At 47.4% G+C, this 18,888-nt stretch overlaps 1 non-coding gene across 1 annotated transcript; it reads right to left on the bottom strand.

Moving 5' to 3' along the window:
- Window positions 1–2,678: 2,678 nt before the first annotated feature.
- TRNAT-UGU lies at window positions 2,679–2,751 on the bottom strand. The gene has a single exon. It is a non-coding gene; the product is annotated as a tRNA-Thr (tRNA).
- Window positions 2,752–18,888: the final 16,137 nt, after the last annotated feature.

The following is an 18,888-nucleotide window of genomic DNA, read 5'->3' as shown; positions in this document are numbered from 1 at the left end:
TTCACACGCGTCAGATTTTGTGGCAGAAAATTCTGCTACTGAAAATCAGTCCCATTCATCTGGATTTCTACAAGCCCCATTATGGAACAGATTTTCAGTTGCAGAATTTTCTGCCACAAAATCTGATGCATGTGAAGGCAAACAGCCAGCTGCTTAGTATACACGACCCGCGAGCGGACCACTGAACTACGGAGTCTCATTGGAAGCCGTATTTAGGTGCAGGATAGTAGAATGGAGACGCACAGACAGTACAAAAATAGTGCTAGACCTGTGCGCATGATAAACTGTATATAAAACAATAGGGCGCATAGTAGCAGAAATATTTGTGGGTAGAAGGGAATGTTTTAGGAAATGCAGACTGCAGTTTTGTTTTATTAGATTGCTTGTACATGGTGCAAGCCAGGGGCGGACACAGACAGCAGAGGGCCCCTGTGCAAAGAATGTGCCTGGGCCCCCTCCCCTCCAAGCTAAGTTCTCAACATAACCCATTCCGTCCTAAGATTACTTATAGCAATACAAAACATAGTAAAAAGGTCACAGAGAGGCAAAGAGCATTATCAATCATGTTAATGCTCCATGTCTCTGCTGTCCGATGCGGGGCTTGGCACTCTTTCACGCAGTGGATTACCCGCACAGGATCCGCTCGTATGAAAGAGCTCTAAGCCCAATGAATGGCTACACTCACCGAGTCCTAATAAAATCTGGTCCTACCTCATCAAGGGTGTCGCTGGCGTCGGCGTGATGTCCGCTGGATCCAGAACAAGGTCCCTGTGGTGATAGAGAAAAAGAATAATCACATAAGGAAGGGATGGTGACTGCCCCTGTGAAATCGCCAGCAGGGGGGGGTAATCTAGTGCTACCATACAGTACTAATGCCCACATTGTGGCCCCTCACAGTAATTAAGCTGTCACAACAGTTATACCCAGATATGTGCCCCCTCACAGTAGTTATGCCCAGATATGTGCCTCCCTCACAGTCGTTATGCCCAGATATGTGCCTCCCTCACAGTCGTTATGCCCAGATATGTGCCTCCCTCACAGTCGTTATGCCCAGATATGTGCCTCCCTCACAGTCGTTATGCTAGATATGTGCCTCCCTCACAGTAGTTATGCCAGATATGTGCCCCCTCACAGTCATTATGCCAGATATGTGCCCCTCACAGTAGTTCTGGCCAGATATGTGCCTCCCTCACAGTGGTTATAGCCAGATGTGTGCCTCCTCAGTCGTTATGCCCAGATATGTGCCCCCTCAGTCGTTATGGCCAGATATGTGCCTCCCTCACAGCAGTTATGCCAGATATGTGCCCCTAGTTATGCCAGATATGAGCCCCCTTACAGCAGTTTTGCCAGATGTGCCCCTCACAGTGGTCATGCCAGATATGTGCCCAGTGCCCATAGTTATGCCAGATATGAGCTGCCTTATAACAGTTATGCCATATATGTGCCCCTCACAGTGGTTATGCCAGATATGTGCCCATAGTTATACCAGATATGAGCTGCCTTATAACAGTTATGCCAGATAAGTGCCCCTCATAGTAGTTATGCCTATATATCTGGGCCCCTCACAGTAGTTGTTTTACCCAGATATGTGCCCCTCACAGTGGCTCTTTTTTGCCCCCTCACTTTAGTGGTTGCCCCTTTTTGCAGCTTTATGGGGGGGGGGACTTAATACTTACCTTCTTCCCTACTGACAGGCTCCCACACTCACATCGTGCTGCTGGCTGTGCTGGAGGCAGATTCCCGGGCATTCAGCGCTCCTCCCACAGCCAGCAGCGCAATGTGCGGCCAGCAGGGGGAGCGCCTGAGCTCCGAATATCAGTGAAGCAGGGAGCAGAGAGGTCTCCCTGCTTCACTATAGAAACTAACAGCCCGACAGTGACAAGAGCTGCCGGGCGGGTGAGTGTGCCCCCCTCCCCCTTTGCCTTTGCGTCACCTGTTTGAAAAGCGCTCTGACTGGGCCTGGCATTCTAACTGTACTTCATGCTGGGCCCGGTCAGAGCGCTCCCATTACATGGGAGTGTAGCGGGCCCCCTCCCCCCGCCAGGCCTGTACGCCCCTGCTTGGGCCCCCCAGGAGCAACTGGGCCCGGGGCAGCTGCCTTTGCCCCGCTTTAAAGACGGCCCTGGGAGTTGCTTACCTCCCCCTGCAGACGGTAAGAAGGGGCCCCCTCCTGCTCTGGGCCCCTGTGCAACCGAACCGGCTGCACATGCGGTATGTCCGCCCCTGGTGCAAGCAGTTTCTGATAACTGCCATGTGCAAAGATGGCGTCGATCAGTTGCCTAAAAGCAATGATTCTCTACGGCAGGCATGCTCAACCTGCGGCCCTCCAGCTGTTGCAAAACTACAACTCCCATCATTCCTGGACATCCCACAGCTATCAGCCTACAGAAGGGCATGGTGGGAGTTGTAGTTTTACAACAGCTGGAGGGCCGCAGGTTGAGCATCCCTGCTCTACGGGGACGAGCGATTGAAGTAGCAATTACAGAGATTCTTGTTGAATGTCGATGCAGGGCTAATCTCCTCTGATGAGCCGGCAATTATCAGGAACAAAAAGTTTGTCTCCAATAATTGCCAGCTCACGTAAAGGGGCTTTTACTGCAATTTTATCTGTTATATAATTGATTACTTTTAGTAATTGATACAGCAGTGTAATACCATTTCAATACAAAATGTAATCAAGGCCCCAGCGAGAATTGAACTCGCGACCCCTGGTTTACAAGACCAGTGCTCTAACCACTGAGCTATGGAGCCTCCCACATACTAACTTGCTTACTAATGAACTGTAGTCTGTGCTCGGAGAGCATGAACAACTCCGCCCAACTTACACAGTGAAAATGACAGCTGCTCATGTGTCTACTCTAAGGCAGCGCCGATTGGACAGCAGTTGTGCTGTAATATACCTGATTCCAGGACAAACAATGAGTCATGAGCAGGACGCGAAACAGGACTTGTAGTGAAAAAAGCTGATGAGAAGCAAGACGTGGACAGTATGAGTGTGTGAGAATTATTAAAGGGACATCCCAATTATGTGGCATGTGTGTCATAGTTATACAGTAGCATAGCAATACACCATACACATGGTGAATGGAGCAGTGCTGCAATTCCCTGTATAGCAGGTAGACGGGGACATTGCTGTTTAGGGTGTGCTATGGAGGTCCTGAGACCAGAAAGTGATGACAAATCCTACAGTGATGTCTTTACTTGTGATGGTGGGAATGCCCCTTCATCAATGTACATGTTTGCTATTGGCAATGTAAGAGGGACTGAACTGATGCATCCTGATGCATACTGAACGGAATGCACTCCATTCAGAATGCATTAGGATAAAACTGATCAGTTTTTTTCCAGTATTAAGGTCCTGTGACGGAACTCAACACCGGAAAAGAAAAACGCTAGTGTAAAAGTACCCTTAGATTGGCCTGTTGCCGCTTCCCCACTGCAGTGCTACACTGCTTCCAGCTACTGACCGATGTCTGACTGGTGCTGTAAGATGATAATTCAGAGGTGGAAGTGGAGGAGGAGGTTGTGGCGGAAACCCTGATGGAAGTAGAGCCCGCAATCCTTGGCGTCGGTAGCACCTGTGCCATCACAGGGTACAACTCGCTCCTGGCCTCCACAATGTTCACCCAGTGTGCCGTCAGATAAATTTAGCGTCCTTGGCCAAAAGCACTTGTCCATGTGTCAGTCATTAAGTGGACCTTCCCAATAACTGCGGTGGTCAGGGCACCGGTGATGTTACTGGACACATGCTGGTGTAAGGCTAGGACTGCACAACGTGAAAAATATTGGCGACTGGGGACAGAGTAATGTGGGACGGCCACCGCCATCAGGCTGCGGAAAGCTTCAGTGTCCACAAGCCTAAATGACAACATTTCCAGGGCCAGCAATTTGGAAAGGTGCGCATTTAGTGCTATGGCCTGTGGGTGGGTGGCTGGGTATTTGCGCTTTCGTTCAAAGGCCTGGTGTATAGACATCTGCACACTGCCCTGGGACACAAAAGTGGATGTGCTAGCTGATGGTGCTTGTGAAGATCCAGGTGCATGTTGGGAGGCATCTGGGCCTGCGTTTTGGACAGGGGATTGGCCAGCACGTAACACAGGGGAAGAGGAGGCAGTGGTGTGACCCGCAGACACCGATTGTGGACCCAGGCGTTCGGCCCACCTATTATGGTGCTTTTATGCCATGTGGCGGATCATGCTGGTGGTGGTGAGGTTGCTAGTGTTCACACCCCTGCTCATTTTGATATGGCACATGTTGCAAATGACAATTCTTTTATTGTCTGCACTTTACTTAAAAAAGCGCCAGACTGCGGAGCACCTACCCCTTGGCAAGTAATTTGCCGCAAGGGAGTGCTTCGGGGAACAGTTCCGGGCCTGTTTGGTGTGGCCTGCCTTCTCCCTTTTGCCACCCCACTGCCTCTTCCAGCCTGTTGTGGTGCTCCCTGATCCCTCCCCCTCTGTACTGCCATCCTCGCTCGGCTTGCAACCTTCCTAAGTTGGGTCAGTGACTTTATCGTCCACCACCTCCTCTTCCACTTTCTGACTCTGGTTATCCTCCTGACTTGTTGACCTAACAACCTCAGTTATTGACAACTGTGTCTCATCCTCATCAACCTCTTGAGACACTAAGGCCCCTTTCACACAGCGAGTGTTCCACGCGGATGCGATGCGTGAGTTAAATGCATTGCACCCGCACTGAATCCTGACCCATTCATTTCTATGGGGCTGTGCACACGAGCGGTAATTTTCACGCATCACTTGTGCGTTGCGTGAAAATCACAGCATGCTCCTCTTTGTGCATTTTTCACATAACGCAGGCCCCATAGAAATGAATGGGGTTGCGTGAAAATCGCAAGCATCCGCAAGCAAGTGCAGATGCGTTGCGATTTTCACGCACGGTTGCTAGGAGACCCGATCATTATTATTTTCCCTAATAACATGGTTATAAGGGAAAATAATAGCATTCCGAATACAGAATGCGTAGTACAATAGCGCTGGAGGGGTTAAAAAAAAACAAATAATTAAACTCACCTTAACCCACTTGATCGCGCAGCTCGGCTTCACTTCTGTCTTTTTTTTGCTGTGTGCAGGAAAAGGACCTGTGGTGACATCACTCCGGTCATCACATGGTCCGTCACATGATCTTTTACCATGGCTACGGCATTACAGTAAATGGCAGTACTTACCTGCACATTTATTGCTCGCCCAACACTAGATAGGATCACTAAGCTGGTGATTCTCAAGCTGTGAATGATATAAGGCATAACCTTACTCTGTACCGATCCTGCATTTCTCAGTACACATGGCATGCTCCATTGGTTGCCATATGACATACCAAAAGAGGCCAACAGAGAAAACTGATCAGTACTGTACATCCCTTTAAAATCACTATTTGTGTTTGTGAAAAGGTTGACGGTACGTTCAGATCAGAGGTAGAAACCAGACGGGCTGTAACGGCAGCCTGCCGGAGTGTTAGATAGGGAAACAGTTCTCATTGTTTTAACACTGTTTGTGTGATTAAATAAATGATCTGGGCTGACATTCTGCTGTTTGGCCACAAGATGCTGTTGTTTCCAAAACACAGCTAACAGGCTGCATATATTTCCATATTCATGAGAGGTGGAGTTTCAGAGCCTGGAGAAGAAAAGGAAGCAGCCATCTAAGGGTACTTTCACACTAGCGTTAAAGTTCTCCAGTATTGAGTTCTGTCATAGGTGCTAAATACTGGGAAAAAACGCATCAGTTTTAACCTAATGCATTTCAATGCATTTGTGAGACGGATCCGTATCCGGCAGCAAATGTTGTCTGTTTGCATATGGATTTCCGGATTCTTCTAACGCTAGTGTGAAAGTACCCTTAGAGGCTGAGACATCCAGGTGTGAGCGCATCCCTCAGTGACCAGAGCTGCAGCTAAGTGAAGCTGATCATGTTCAAGACCCTGATCCTGTCCAAAGGAACGAGGATTGCTTCCAGGAACGCTGATGAGCAAAGCTACATACACTGCGGTACTGCATGCTTATTGGACAGGCATTTGTTCTGTTTAGAGTTACCAGCGGATGCAGAGCAGACCCGGGTCGGTAAGATCGTGCACGCACCTCATTACAGTGTTGGCGCCTAGAGACTGAGACCAGGCCTGCAGTTAGTTAGTTAGGGTCTCTGTTTGTGTCAGGCCACAAGTGTTACTACTGTTCATTGCAAGGACTACATAATTTATGTTAGAACAAGGAAGAATCATAACCAAAACTTATTTTAAGCCCACAGATCGGAATGGATACATAGAAAGGAGTAGCTGTCATCATAAGCCCTGGTTGTGCAATGTACCGAAAGGACAGCTACAACGTATCAGAAGGAATTGCACCAACATAGAAGATTATGAGAATCAAAGTAACATCATTATAGATCGGTTCATAGAAAAGGGATATGAAAAGGAAACATTATACAAACAGAGAGAAGAAGTAAAATCAGATAACCCTAAAATAAGGAATAAAAATATGGATCCAAACCAGATAAGGGATAAGTACCAATTTGCCTTCTCCACGTCCTATTCCACTATGTGCCCCCAGATTAGAAAAATTATCCATCAGAACTGGAATGTTCTAAAAAATGATCGGATTATTGGAGACCTTATCCCAAAAATACCCCCGTTTATTTTTAAAAGAGCCCCTACTGTTAGGAATCGCATTGTACACAGCTTTGTGAAAAATGATCCCACCACAACGAATTCCTCCAATGCCTTTACCTGGTGTGGTTTTTGCCCTTGTTGCAAAAACCGCTCTAGGGAAGAAAAGAAAAAATCTAAAATAAAAGAAATTGTATCCACCTCCAAAACTACTACTTCAAGGATAAAGGGAAACATCTCCTGTGAAACTATGGGAGTTATCTATATGTTGGAGTGCCCTTGTGGGCTCCAATATATAGGTAGAACACTAAGGAAGCTTAAAGTTCGGGTGGCAGAACACATTAGAAATATCAGAAAGGGGCTGGAAACGCATAGTGTTTCAGCCCATTTTAAAGGGTTTCTACCACTTGAATATCACATATTTGGTGTTCAGACACTAGCGATTCGCTAGTGTCTGTTCTTGCCTACAAGCTAATTATCACATTAATCCGGGCTGCCGATACCTCAAAAAAAGCACTTATATCTTTATGCAAATGAGCCTCTAGGTGCTATGCAGGCGTTTTTCTAAGCACCTAGAGGCTCCGTCTACCTTGCATTTTGCCGCCCTGCGCCTCGCTCCAGCACGCCCATCTCTCACTGTAATCGATCCTCCCCCTGCTTCAGCCTTCCGAAATCCCGCGCCTGCGCCGTCCGTCGCGGCATTCGGAGGCATTCGGCGCAGGCGCAGTCAATGTCTGACCGCTTGCTGCTGGGCTTCGTCTGTCCCACGGAGCTCTGTGACGTCATCGGCGCAGGCGCAGTTGAAATGTCTGAGCAGGGAGCGGTCAGACATTGACTGCGCCTGCGCCGAATGCCTCCGAATGCCGCGACGGACGGCGCAGGCGCGGGATTTCGGAAGGCTGAAGCAGGGGGAGGATCGATTACAGTGAGAGATGGGCGTGCTGGAGCGAGGCGCAGGGCGGCAAAATGCAAGGTAGACGGAGCCTCTAGGTGCTTAGAAAAACGCCTGCATAGCACCTAGAGGCTCATTTGCATAAAGATATAAGTGCTTTTTTTGAGGTATCGGCAGCCCGGATTAATGTGATAATTAGCTTGTAGGCAAGAACAGACACTAGCGAATCGCTAGTGTCTGAACACCAAATATGTGATATTCAAGTGGTAGAAACCCTTTAAAAGAGTCCACCAGAAAGATCCCATTGGTTTAAAATTTTGCGGTATTGAACTAGTAAAATGCCATTGGCGTGGAGGTAATCCCGCCACGCAAATTAACAAAAAAGAGGCGCAATGGATATATGAGATGGACACTCTGCACCCACAGGGATTAAACATAGAGTGGGATATAAAAGCAGTCTGTATGGCTTGATCTGTTTGATACTATTACATCTTTTTATATATTTTATATAATAATTTTATATGCAAAATTTTATGTATATATATGTATTTACACTGTATGTATTGACTATTTTATGTGATTTTATATGTTTATTTATATTGCACATTTGATATACGTTTTGATATCGGACACCTGTAGGTGATAAGTAATCTGAGAACGGAAGTCCGTTTCAGTTCCGGGGTAGAAGACATTTTACTTGTGTTTGCAGCGGTGAGTGCACCGCAGCCCCTGAAGAAGCGAATAGCGAAACCCGGGTCGGGCATTTCTATGTGCAAGTTTGTAATGTGATAATTGTAAGTACAATAAACCTCTTACCTTGAAAGATCCTGAGGGTATTGCACCATCTGTTCTATTCCTTCTTGAAGGTATTCGTGTCCGGTGTTTTGGATTCCATGGTTGGTGAACCTTCATGAGATCTGTGGACCAGTAGGAGGCGGTTTATACACCTTTTCGTATGAACATTAATTTTCTGCGAATAACGCCTCTGCGAGCTGGAGTGGACGTTCGGTCCTCTATGGTTGCAAGGTTCAAGAACTGACATTAACTGTTTGGTAGAGCGCGGTTCCCGCACTTTCTGTTTGTAACTTGCTTAGGAGATCGAACCTACTCCCTTAAGGGGACCGCGGCTGAGGTCCATTACTTGCACACCAGATAACATTATATAATTCTCTACATAATTTAAAGTGACATTCCACATTGGAGAGCTGATAAAATTCCCACAAACTCAAGCCAGCCTGGCGTTTTGCTCACAAGGAATACTCAGGCATGTGCTACAGGACCAGTTATGGGAGGGGGAACGCTGTAGAACTTTGTAAGATTGTAAGCTGTTGTGCTAAACCGCAGGCTAGCCTGTACCACACACCCATACAGTGGTTCATTTTTTTTTTTTTTTAGGGTAATAACAGGTAAGGTGTGGCAGTTTAGTCGTGCCCGCCAGTAGGTAAATTACTGCACTTTTCTACTGCATCTATCGGAGGGCGTTGTGCTGTGCAGCACAAGGGTCTCAGCCTTCGGGCTGGGTGTATGTAAATTTATTGTATGTTCCCAGCATTTGTGGTTGTGTTTATTGCCACATTTAAGTAAACTTCTGTTTTGGCAAAAGCTGGTGTTGGGGTTGCTATACTCATTCCTGACTTCACTGTATCCTGGGGTACACAGCTTACCACCCGATACACAGCTTACAGGAGTTTACCCTAACAGGCATAGCTGGATAATGCCGGGAACCTCCAGATCCCCATTTACTATAATTACATTGTATATGTTATAGTGTATATAACCCAAATATATATACATTTCTTCTAGTGCTACACTTTCCCTGTATCAGAAGAAGGGGGCGATACGCTTCCAAAAACGCTTTTATACAATAAAATGTTTGTTTGGCATTCTGGGGTCCTGAAGCCTATTTTTTGGGGGGATTTATCTACTGAAACCTCTGGTGGGCTTGCTGCGGTTACCATCTGCTTTGCTCTTCATGTGCTTCTCAGAATTGCACCTGCTGTTGCATAACCCTATTTGGTGAGTAGTGCTACTTATGCAGCGTCCCACATATGTGTGTAAAGGGGACGCTTCAAACATCTGTAATTGTAATGTATGGTATTCTTTATTTTCTGGCTGGCAATGTCATTACATCCATCCGCCCCTAGGTGGTGCTGGCACCATATAGTATATATCAGGGATAGCCAACCTTACAGACACAAAGAGCCATAAAAAAAAATCGTATGACTGCCAGGAGCCACAAGCTATCCATTTACACAAATATGCGTGCACATGACAGTATTACTGCAATTGAGTTATCAAACATTTAAAGAGGACCTTTCACCTTGAAAAACATTGTGAACGAAGTATGCTGCCATGGAGAGCGGCGCCCAGGGATCTCACTGCACTTACTATTATCCCCGGGCGCCGCTCCGTTCTCCCGTTATGCCCTCCGGTATCTTCCCTCTGTAAGTTATAGTAGGCAGTGTCTGCCCTTGTTCTGCTGGGCGTCTCCTCCTCCTAGGCTGTAGCGTTGGCCAATCGCAGTGCACAGCTCAGTCTGGGAGAAAAAAACCTCCCAGGCTGTGAGCTGTGCGTTGCAATTGGCCAGCGCTGCAGCCTAGGAGAAGGAGACGCCCAAAGGACAAGGGCAGTCTCCGCCTACTATAACATAGAGAGTGAACATACCGGAGGGCATAACGGGAGAACGGAGCGGCGCCCGGGGATAATAGTAAGTGCAGTGAGATCCCCGGGCGCCGTTCTTCATGGCAGCATACTTCGTTCACAATGTTTTTCAAGGTGAAAGGTCCTGTTTAAAAGTGCATTTAAACCACCTTTCCTACCTGTAATGTAGACAGCTTTAGTGAGACTTCTGGAAATCTTTGTTTTTCACAATGTGTTTCAAGATTTCTCAGATGACCACCCCATGCTCAGATGACCGCCCATGCTCAGATGACAGCCCCATGCTCAGATGACATCCCATGCTCAGATGACCGCCTTATGCACAGATCACCGCCCCATGCTCAGATGACGCCTTATTATCAGATGACCGCCCCATGCTCAGATGACGCCCCATGCTCAGATCACCGCCCCATGCTCAGATAACGCCCTATTATCAGATGACCGCCCCATGCTCAGATGACGCCCCATGCTCAGATAACGCCCTATTATCAGATGACCGCCCCATGCTCAGATGACGCCCCTTGCTCAGATGACCGCCCCATGCTCAGATGACGCTTTATTATCAAATGACCGCCCCATGCTCAGAAGACGCCCCATGCTCAGATGACTCCCCCACCCCATTTTGAGATCATGTGTGTGGGGGGGGGGGGGAGGGGTGATTTGACACAGGGGAGATGTGAGAATGGGGTGTCTGGTTTTTGGGGGTCTTATGTGAGCACTGGGGAGGCTAATTTTGTGGGTCTGATGAGGATTTGGGGGTCTTATCTGAGCTCATACTACCCCTATGTCAGATAAGACCCCCATGATCAGTACTTTAATAAAATAAAACTGTGTAAGAGCGGGCTTATCCTACCTCTGTTGCAGCTGCTCTGAAGACTTTGGCGCCCTCTCCACAGTGACCTGACGTGCACAGCGTCAGGTCAGAGCGCAGGCCTGCACGTATCGGGGGGGGGGGGGGGGGGGAGGGTGCACTGCACCACCAATGACAACCTTTAAAACAGATACAGGAGGCGGGTGCTGGCTGCAGAATCACATAGCCGACACCTGGCCTCTATGACGGCGCTGCGATCCCTGGCAGTTAACCCCTCAGATGCGACACCTAAGGGGTTAGCTGCCGCGGATCTCAGCTACCTCTCATAGAGGTCGGGTGCGGGCTATATGATTCTGCAGCCAGCACCCGCCTCCTGTATTTGAATATATGAGGGAGTTACCTAACGGACAGCGAACATCAGTAAAAACATTGAAACGTGAACGAGGCGTAAGGCCCTGCACCTGTCACTGGCCTTTAATATATGTTCACCACTAGGTGGTATCATTTTATGGCTCATCTTTCAGTACATGATCCTGCACTGCACTCTTGAGTATGATACGCTGATAAATTGCTGTCCTCTTTTAGTCTTTGAGCAGAATGCTCTTCTTTTACCTTTGCAATGAGTCTGAAATGCATTGTTGTTCCCCGATGTCCTCTTCATGTAAGCACTTATGTTCTTTTTCTTGTGATTTTCTGTGGAAATCATCCTAGTCCCTTCATTGGTGGCGCAGTGGCCACAGCCCCTCCCCTCCTCTTCTCATCTGCATTCTCATTGGTGGCAGCGGCCACAGCCCCTCCCCTCCTCTTCCCCTCTGCATTCTCATTGGTGGCAGCGGCCACAGCCCCTCCCCTCCTCTTCCCCTCTGCATTCTCATTGATGGCAGCAGCACGGGAGAAGGGGGGACTGCTTTCTTCTTCCTTCTCCCCTGTGCTGCTAATATTTCGAAACCTGCGACATCTCTGGCCCGCTCCATATGTAGAGGAGAGCGCGCTCCTCTGAGAGCGGCAAGTGAAGGTGCGAGGAGTCGCACGCGGCTCGCGAGACGCGGGTTGGCCACCCCTGGTATATGGGGTGTGTCTAGATAGTGGGGTGTGTCTAGATTAGAGCAGAGTAAGGGTACTTTCACACTTGCGTTTTTCTTTTCAGGCTCTGAGTTCCGTCACAGGGGCTCTATACCAAAAAAGAACTGACCAGTTTTATCCCCATGCATTCTGAATAGAGAGCAATGCATTCAAAGGGACCCCTGCCAATCAGTTGTTTGAGAAGGCACTGATGCTTGCAGCAGCACCATGGCAAGCACCGCACAGTGCCGTACATTTGATAGCGGCAGTGCTTGGTATCGCAGCTCAGCTCCACTCACTTTAACAGGGCAGCGCTGTGCCTAGGCCATGTTACTGATGAACGTGACATCACATGGCCTAAGCAAAGCTGCGAGAAGACAGTGGCACTACTGCGAGTGCTGGTGCCTTCTCAAACAGCTGATTAGATACTAACCCTCTGACCTTGCGGCCAATTATTTTTGATTAGTTGGAACACCCCTTTAAGAGAAGTGAAGCTCTGAATTGATGTCTGAATTAAGCCCTGAACAGCATTAATAAATGCTATAAAAAAAAGCACTGAACTGCAGTACTAAATAAACAATATTGAGTTATGGGTGGCAGTATTAACTGAGCTTTAAGCAGAAATATAAAAGAGGTATTCCCGGATTTCAATATTAATAGCCTATCCTTACAATAGGCCATCAATATCTGATCATTGAGGGGTCAGACATCCCACACCCCCACGGCCAGCTGTTACCAGGTAGCTCAGGTGAAGGAAGTCGGCATCAGAACTACATCGCTCCATCCATCATGACGTGGATGAAGCTGGTTATGCAGTGCTGCTCCAATTGAAACAAATTGAACAGCGCTGTGCACTACACAATGGAAAGAACTGTGTTCTTCCAGCGCCAGAGCTACGAGGTACGGCTGATCGTCGGGGGTGCTGGGAGTTGGACACCCACCGATCAGGTATTGATGGCCTATTTTGATAGGCCTTCAATATTAAATCCTGGAATAACCCTGTAAATGAGCAATAAAAAGCAGCATTAACCACAAAACGGCGGTATTAACTGAGCACTGAACTGCACTATAAATTGAGCACTAAATGAGTGCTCATGTAATGTGGGTCCTGTATGATGGTATACAGCAGGAATGCCCAACCTGCAGCCCTCAGCTGTTGCAACACTACAACTCCCAGCATGCTTGTTCAGTCTACAGCTATTAGGGCATGCTGGGAGTTGTAGTTTTGCAACAACTGCAGGGCTGCAGGTTGAGCATCACTGGTATAGAGTAATCCTTTTGATTGCAGATCTCAGTATTATGTACAGAGTGAATCCAGCGATGGGCAGAGTGGCGAGCCTGGGTGGTAAAGCTTCAGCCAATAGTTGCAAAGCACTACTGCCATGTCCCACAACTCCTGGTTTTTATTGTTTTCTTCTTATTGCTATTATTGAAGTTTATTTGTATTGTACAGTTGTCACTTTGAGCAGAACGCTCTTCTTTTACCTTTGCAATGAGTCTGAAATGCATTGTTGTTCCCCGATGTCCTCTTCGTGTAAGCACTTATGTCCCTGGCTCTGATGTGTGGACCCCCCTTCTTCCTGTTCCTGGTAGCCATTCTTGTGTTCAGACATCTCAAGTTGAGTTCTGGCAAAGAATCGTCTTTTCACCTAATGTTTTGTGCATATCTACAAAATTTCAGCTTGAGAATAACTCTCCTCTGGAATCTCCACACCTACCTCTCCAGTGTCTGACAAGGTTTCAAGATGTAGGGACTGGTCCAGCAGAGACATACTGACAGTGACTGTCTCAGAAGCTTCACACGTGCAGTCTGGTTATTGAGTCAGAACAACAAGTGATGTTAGAGAAGTGGAGTCATTTTGGAAACCGTACAAGCAAGTATCATACAACAGTAATTATTTCCTGGAGTGATAAGAGTTTACAAATGAAGGTCATGACATTTCAGGCAAGATGTGGATTGGAACAGAATCAGCAACATCAGTTTCCACTCGAGGAGCAGAACAACAAAATAACAGAAGTGCTGGTCTCATCATATAACTGAAATGAATGGAGATGACCAGGCCATATTGACTATAAAGGAGTCAGTTTCAGTTTCTGCTCTTTTTGGTGGAACATGCGACGGAGGCCCTAATCAAGGCCTCCAATGCAGATGTGAACAATTTGAGCTCCGTCCTCTTTAATTTATTCTTTTATTGGTGAATTGAAGTTATTATCAGATATTGATGACCTATCCTGAGGATGGGTCATCAATATAAATCACTGTCCAATCCCTTAAACCACCGAGACTCATCCTCTTAGGTTGCCAGGAGATGGACCTGGGTCTACCCACTGGTTAGTCAGTGGGAAGTCTTGTTCTGTTTGAGGAAAAGTGAGGACCTATATGTGTATTCTCCTCAAACCTAGGCCAGAACGGAGAGAACCTTCATCTCTGAGACTTCTACAGCTAAGGAAGCAGTTTTACCATCAAAAGTCCTCCAGAGAGGAGGAAATCAGAAGGTCCAGAATCCACAAGGCTGTGCATAGGATTCAGTAAGCAAGGTATTGTGCACTTTTATAGCTGACAGAGACTTTGCTGCTGTAAGAGAGAACATTACACATACAAACCGGATTCCCAAAAAGTTGGGACACTAAACAAATTGTGAATAAAAACTGAATGCAATAATGTGGAGATGGCAAATGTCAATATTTTATTTGTAATAGAACGTAGATGACAGATCAAATGTTTAATCCGAGTAAATGTATCATTTTAAAGGAAAAATACGTTGATTCAAATTTTCAAGGTGTCAACAAATCCCCAAAAAGTTGGGACAAGTAGCAATAAGAGGCTGGAAAAAGTAAATTTGAGCTTAACGAATTGCTGGAAGACCAATTAACACTAATTAGGTCAATTGGCAACATGATTGGGTATAAAAAGAGCTTCTCAGAGTGGCAGTGTCTCTCAGAAGCCAAGATGGGTAGAGGATCACCAATTCCCACAATGTTGCGCAGAAAGATAGTGGAGCAATATCAGAAAGATGTTACCCAGCGAAAAAATGCAAAGACTTTGTATCTATCATCATCAACTGTGCATAACATCATCCGAAGATTCTGAGAATCTGGAACAATCTCTGTCAAGGCCGTAAAACCATACTGGATGCCCGTGATCTCCGGGCCCTTAAACGACACTGCGCCACAAACAGGAATGCTACTGTAAAGGAAATCACAGAATGGGCTCAGGAATACTTCCAGAAACCATTGTCAGTGAACACAATCCACCGTGCCATCCGCCGTTGCCAGCTGAAACTCTACAGTGCAAAGAAGAAGCCATTTCTAAGCAAGATCCACAAGCTCAGGCATTTTCACTGGGCCAGGGATCATTTAAAATGGAGTGTGGCAAAATGGAAGACTGTTCTGTGGTCAGACGAGTCACGATTCAAAGTTCTTTTTGGAAATCTGGGATGCCATGTCATCCGGACCAAAGAGGACAAGGACAACCCAAGTTGTTATCAACGCTCAGTTCAGAAGCCTGCATCTCTGATGGTATGGGGTTGCATGAGTGCGTGTGGCATGGGGAGCTTGCATGTCTGGAAAGGCACCATCAATGCAGAAAAATATATTCAGGTTCTAGAACAATATATGCCCCATCCAGACGTCATCTCTTTCAGGGAAGACCCTGCATTTTTCAACAAGATAATGCCAGACCACATTCTGCATCAATCACAACATCATGGCTGCGTAGGAGAAGGATCCGGGTACTGAAATGGCCAGTCTGCAGTCCAGATCTTTCACCTATAGAGAACATTTGGCGCATCATAAAGAGGAAGGTGCAACAAAGAAGGCCCAAGACGATTGAACAGTTAGAGGCCTGTATTAGACAAGAATGGGAGAGCATTCCTATTTCTAAACTTGAGAAACTGGTCTCCTCGGTCCCCAGACGTCTGTTGAGTGTTGTAAGAAGAAGGGGAGATGCCACACAGTGGTGAAAATGGCCTTGTCCCAACTTTTTGGGGATTTGTTGACACCATGAAATTCTGATTCAAGATATTTTTCCCTTAAAATGGTACATTTTCTCAGTTTAAACTTTTGTTCCGTGATTTATGTTCTATTCTGAATAAAATCGTTAATTTCTAACGATAATTTGTTTTCCCTTAGTCCTAACAGCAGCACAGATGGGGTTAACTGCCCCCGTGGACTGGTAGGACCGGCGGAATTTTTAATGAGTCCAAAAGACTAAACCAAAAAAAGAACTCCAGCTCCCTTAAAGGGAGGGGTTCATCCCCCAACCCACCGTGTATATCACAAGAAAAAAATACTTTAGGGCGGGAAATTTGTGTGCTGCTGTTAGGACTAAGGGAAAACAAATTATCGTTAGAAATTAACGATTCCCTTACGTCCTACCTCCCCTAGGGAGGGTCGTCATGCTCGGCAGAAGTAAGGACTGTCTGCCCAAAGGCCGAGAACTCTGATATCCTAGCATCGATCCTATAATAGGAGATGAAGGTAGATTCAGAGCTCCAGGAAGCTGCCTTACAGATCAACTCTAGGGGGAGAAGATTTCTCTCCGCAACAGAGGTAGCTACGGCCCTTGTAGAATGGGCCCTCACAAACTCCGGAGGCTCTAAGGCTTGGGAAATAAAGGCTTCCCTAATGGCTTCCTTAACCCAGCGACTAATAGTCGTTTTAGACGCTTTACGGCCTTTTGACTTACCGGCAAACAGGATAAAGAGATTTTCATCCAACCTGAATTCTTTGGATCTATCCACATAGATCTGAAGGCATCTAGATATATCCAGTGGATGTCGGACTGGAACATCAGAGGAGGAGGCAGAGAGTAATACAGGTAGAGAGACTACCTGATTAATATTTTGAAAGGTAGAAACCTTAGGTCTAAAAAAAGGTAGAAATTTTAGAATGACCCTATCTTGTAGGAACATGGTATATGAGTATGACGCGGAGAAAGCTTGTAGCTCCGAAACTCTTTTGGCCGAGGTTATGGCCAGAAGAAAGGCCATCTTAAGTGTTAAGAATTTAAAACTTGCCTCCTTCAAGGATTCAAAGGGGGGGGATGCTAGCCCCCTAAGAACAACTGACAAATCCCATTGAAGAGAATCCCGAGAATATGGTCTGTTAAGACAGGCCGAGATGGCAAACACTTGGACCTTCAGGGTAGAAGGGGAGAGACCTCTGTCTATCCCATCCTGAAGGAACTGTAAGATCGCTGCGAGGGGCGGATCTGCAAACGCCACCTGGTTAGAGCTACACCAAGAGGTGAAGATCCTCATAATCCTTTCTGGTAGACTCTGCTCTGGAATGCGATAATGTTCTCAGGACCGACTCAGAGAGCCCTTCCACTCTGGGAAGGGACTGGTCAACCTCCAGGCTGTCAGGTTGAATCTGTGCAGATCTGGGCAGAGATGAGTGTCCCACGACACCAGGGTCTGCTCTGGGTGGAGTCTCCAATATTGTCCCCGACTCATCTGAATGAGCTGGGTAAACCAGGATCTCCTGGGCCAAAATGGTATGATGGCTATTACCGAGGCCTGATCCTGATGGATTTTCATCAATACCCTCGGAATCATGGAAAAAGGAGGGAAGATGTACGCCAGCCTGAACCTCCACGGTATTGTCAGAGCATCTATCGCCAGGGGGTTGTCCTCCCTGTATAGGGAACAGAACCTCTGTACCTTGGCGTTGAACTTGGTTGCCATGAGATCTACCTCTGGCGTCCCCCATCTGAGGACTAATTGTTTGAAGATCTCCGGATGTAGTGACCATTCCATGGTCGGTAGGCCGCGACTTAGGCGGTCCGCGATGACATTGAGGGAGCCTCTGATGTGAGTGGCGGATAGATGGGATAAGTTCAGCTCTGCCCACCGTAGAATTACCCCGATCTCGGAAAGAAGAGGTAAGGATCTTGTGCCTCCCTGCTTGTTTATATAAAGCACGGCAGTCATGTTGTCTGACTGGACTTTCACTGCTTTGCCCCGAATCAGAGGGGCGAAGTGAAGGAGGGCTAGCCGGATAGCACGCATCTCGCGGAGGTTTGAAGAAAGATGCCGCTCCTGAGGAGACCAGGATCCCCGAACTGGGGACCCGTCTAGATGAGCGCCCCAGCCTACAAGGGACACGTCCGTGGTCAATATGAGCCAAGCTGGTTGGGTCATAGACTTCCCTTCTGGTAGATGGAACCACCATCTGAGGGAATTTCGGGTTTGGTTGGTGTCACGGCTGAGGATGGGGAAAACCCTCAGCCGTGCGATGCCCGATGATGTTGTGGCTGCTCGGCCAGGAGAACAGGATAGGGAGCAGGTCACCTCCTCAAGCATCCCTAACCTGACCCTAACTCCTACCTGCATGGGCCGACCTTTAAGGTAGGAGGACCCATGCGCAGGAACCTCGGAGCCCTGACTTACCCTCCGCAGATCCCTGAGCTAGGAGCTGGGTAAGACGACCTACTCCTCCAAGGTACGGAGGAGCAGGAGTCTCAATGGCCAAGCTACTGGGAAAAAGGAGAACCGAAACAGACTAATGGAAATGGCAGGTGAACTAAGGAGTTCCACCAACCTGCCACAGCCTTGCTGACTGGATCCCTGAGCACACACAGAATCCAGAACCATTAGCTGCACAAACCAAACGAACAAAGGTCCCAACAGTACATCACATGGACATCACATACAACATGACATAAAACATAAAGTGACATTCTCTTTATGACCACAGGGGTGGCTCTCACTGGCAGGTAGAATAGACAGGAGGCTGCTCCAGCCAAGCATGACTGAAGCAACCCTCAGACCTGAACTAACAGTGAGGCTATATAGGCCAAGAAGCCACACCCCACAGTCGGACACACCCAGTAACACACACACAC

Source organism: Bufo gargarizans, chromosome 6 (genome assembly GCF_014858855.1).
Source record: "Bufo gargarizans isolate SCDJY-AF-19 chromosome 6, ASM1485885v1, whole genome shotgun sequence".
Lineage (NCBI taxonomy): Eukaryota > Metazoa > Chordata > Amphibia > Anura > Bufonidae > Bufo > Bufo gargarizans.
Note: the sequence above shows the minus strand (reverse complement) of the source record. Positions and strands in the feature narration are given on the sequence as shown.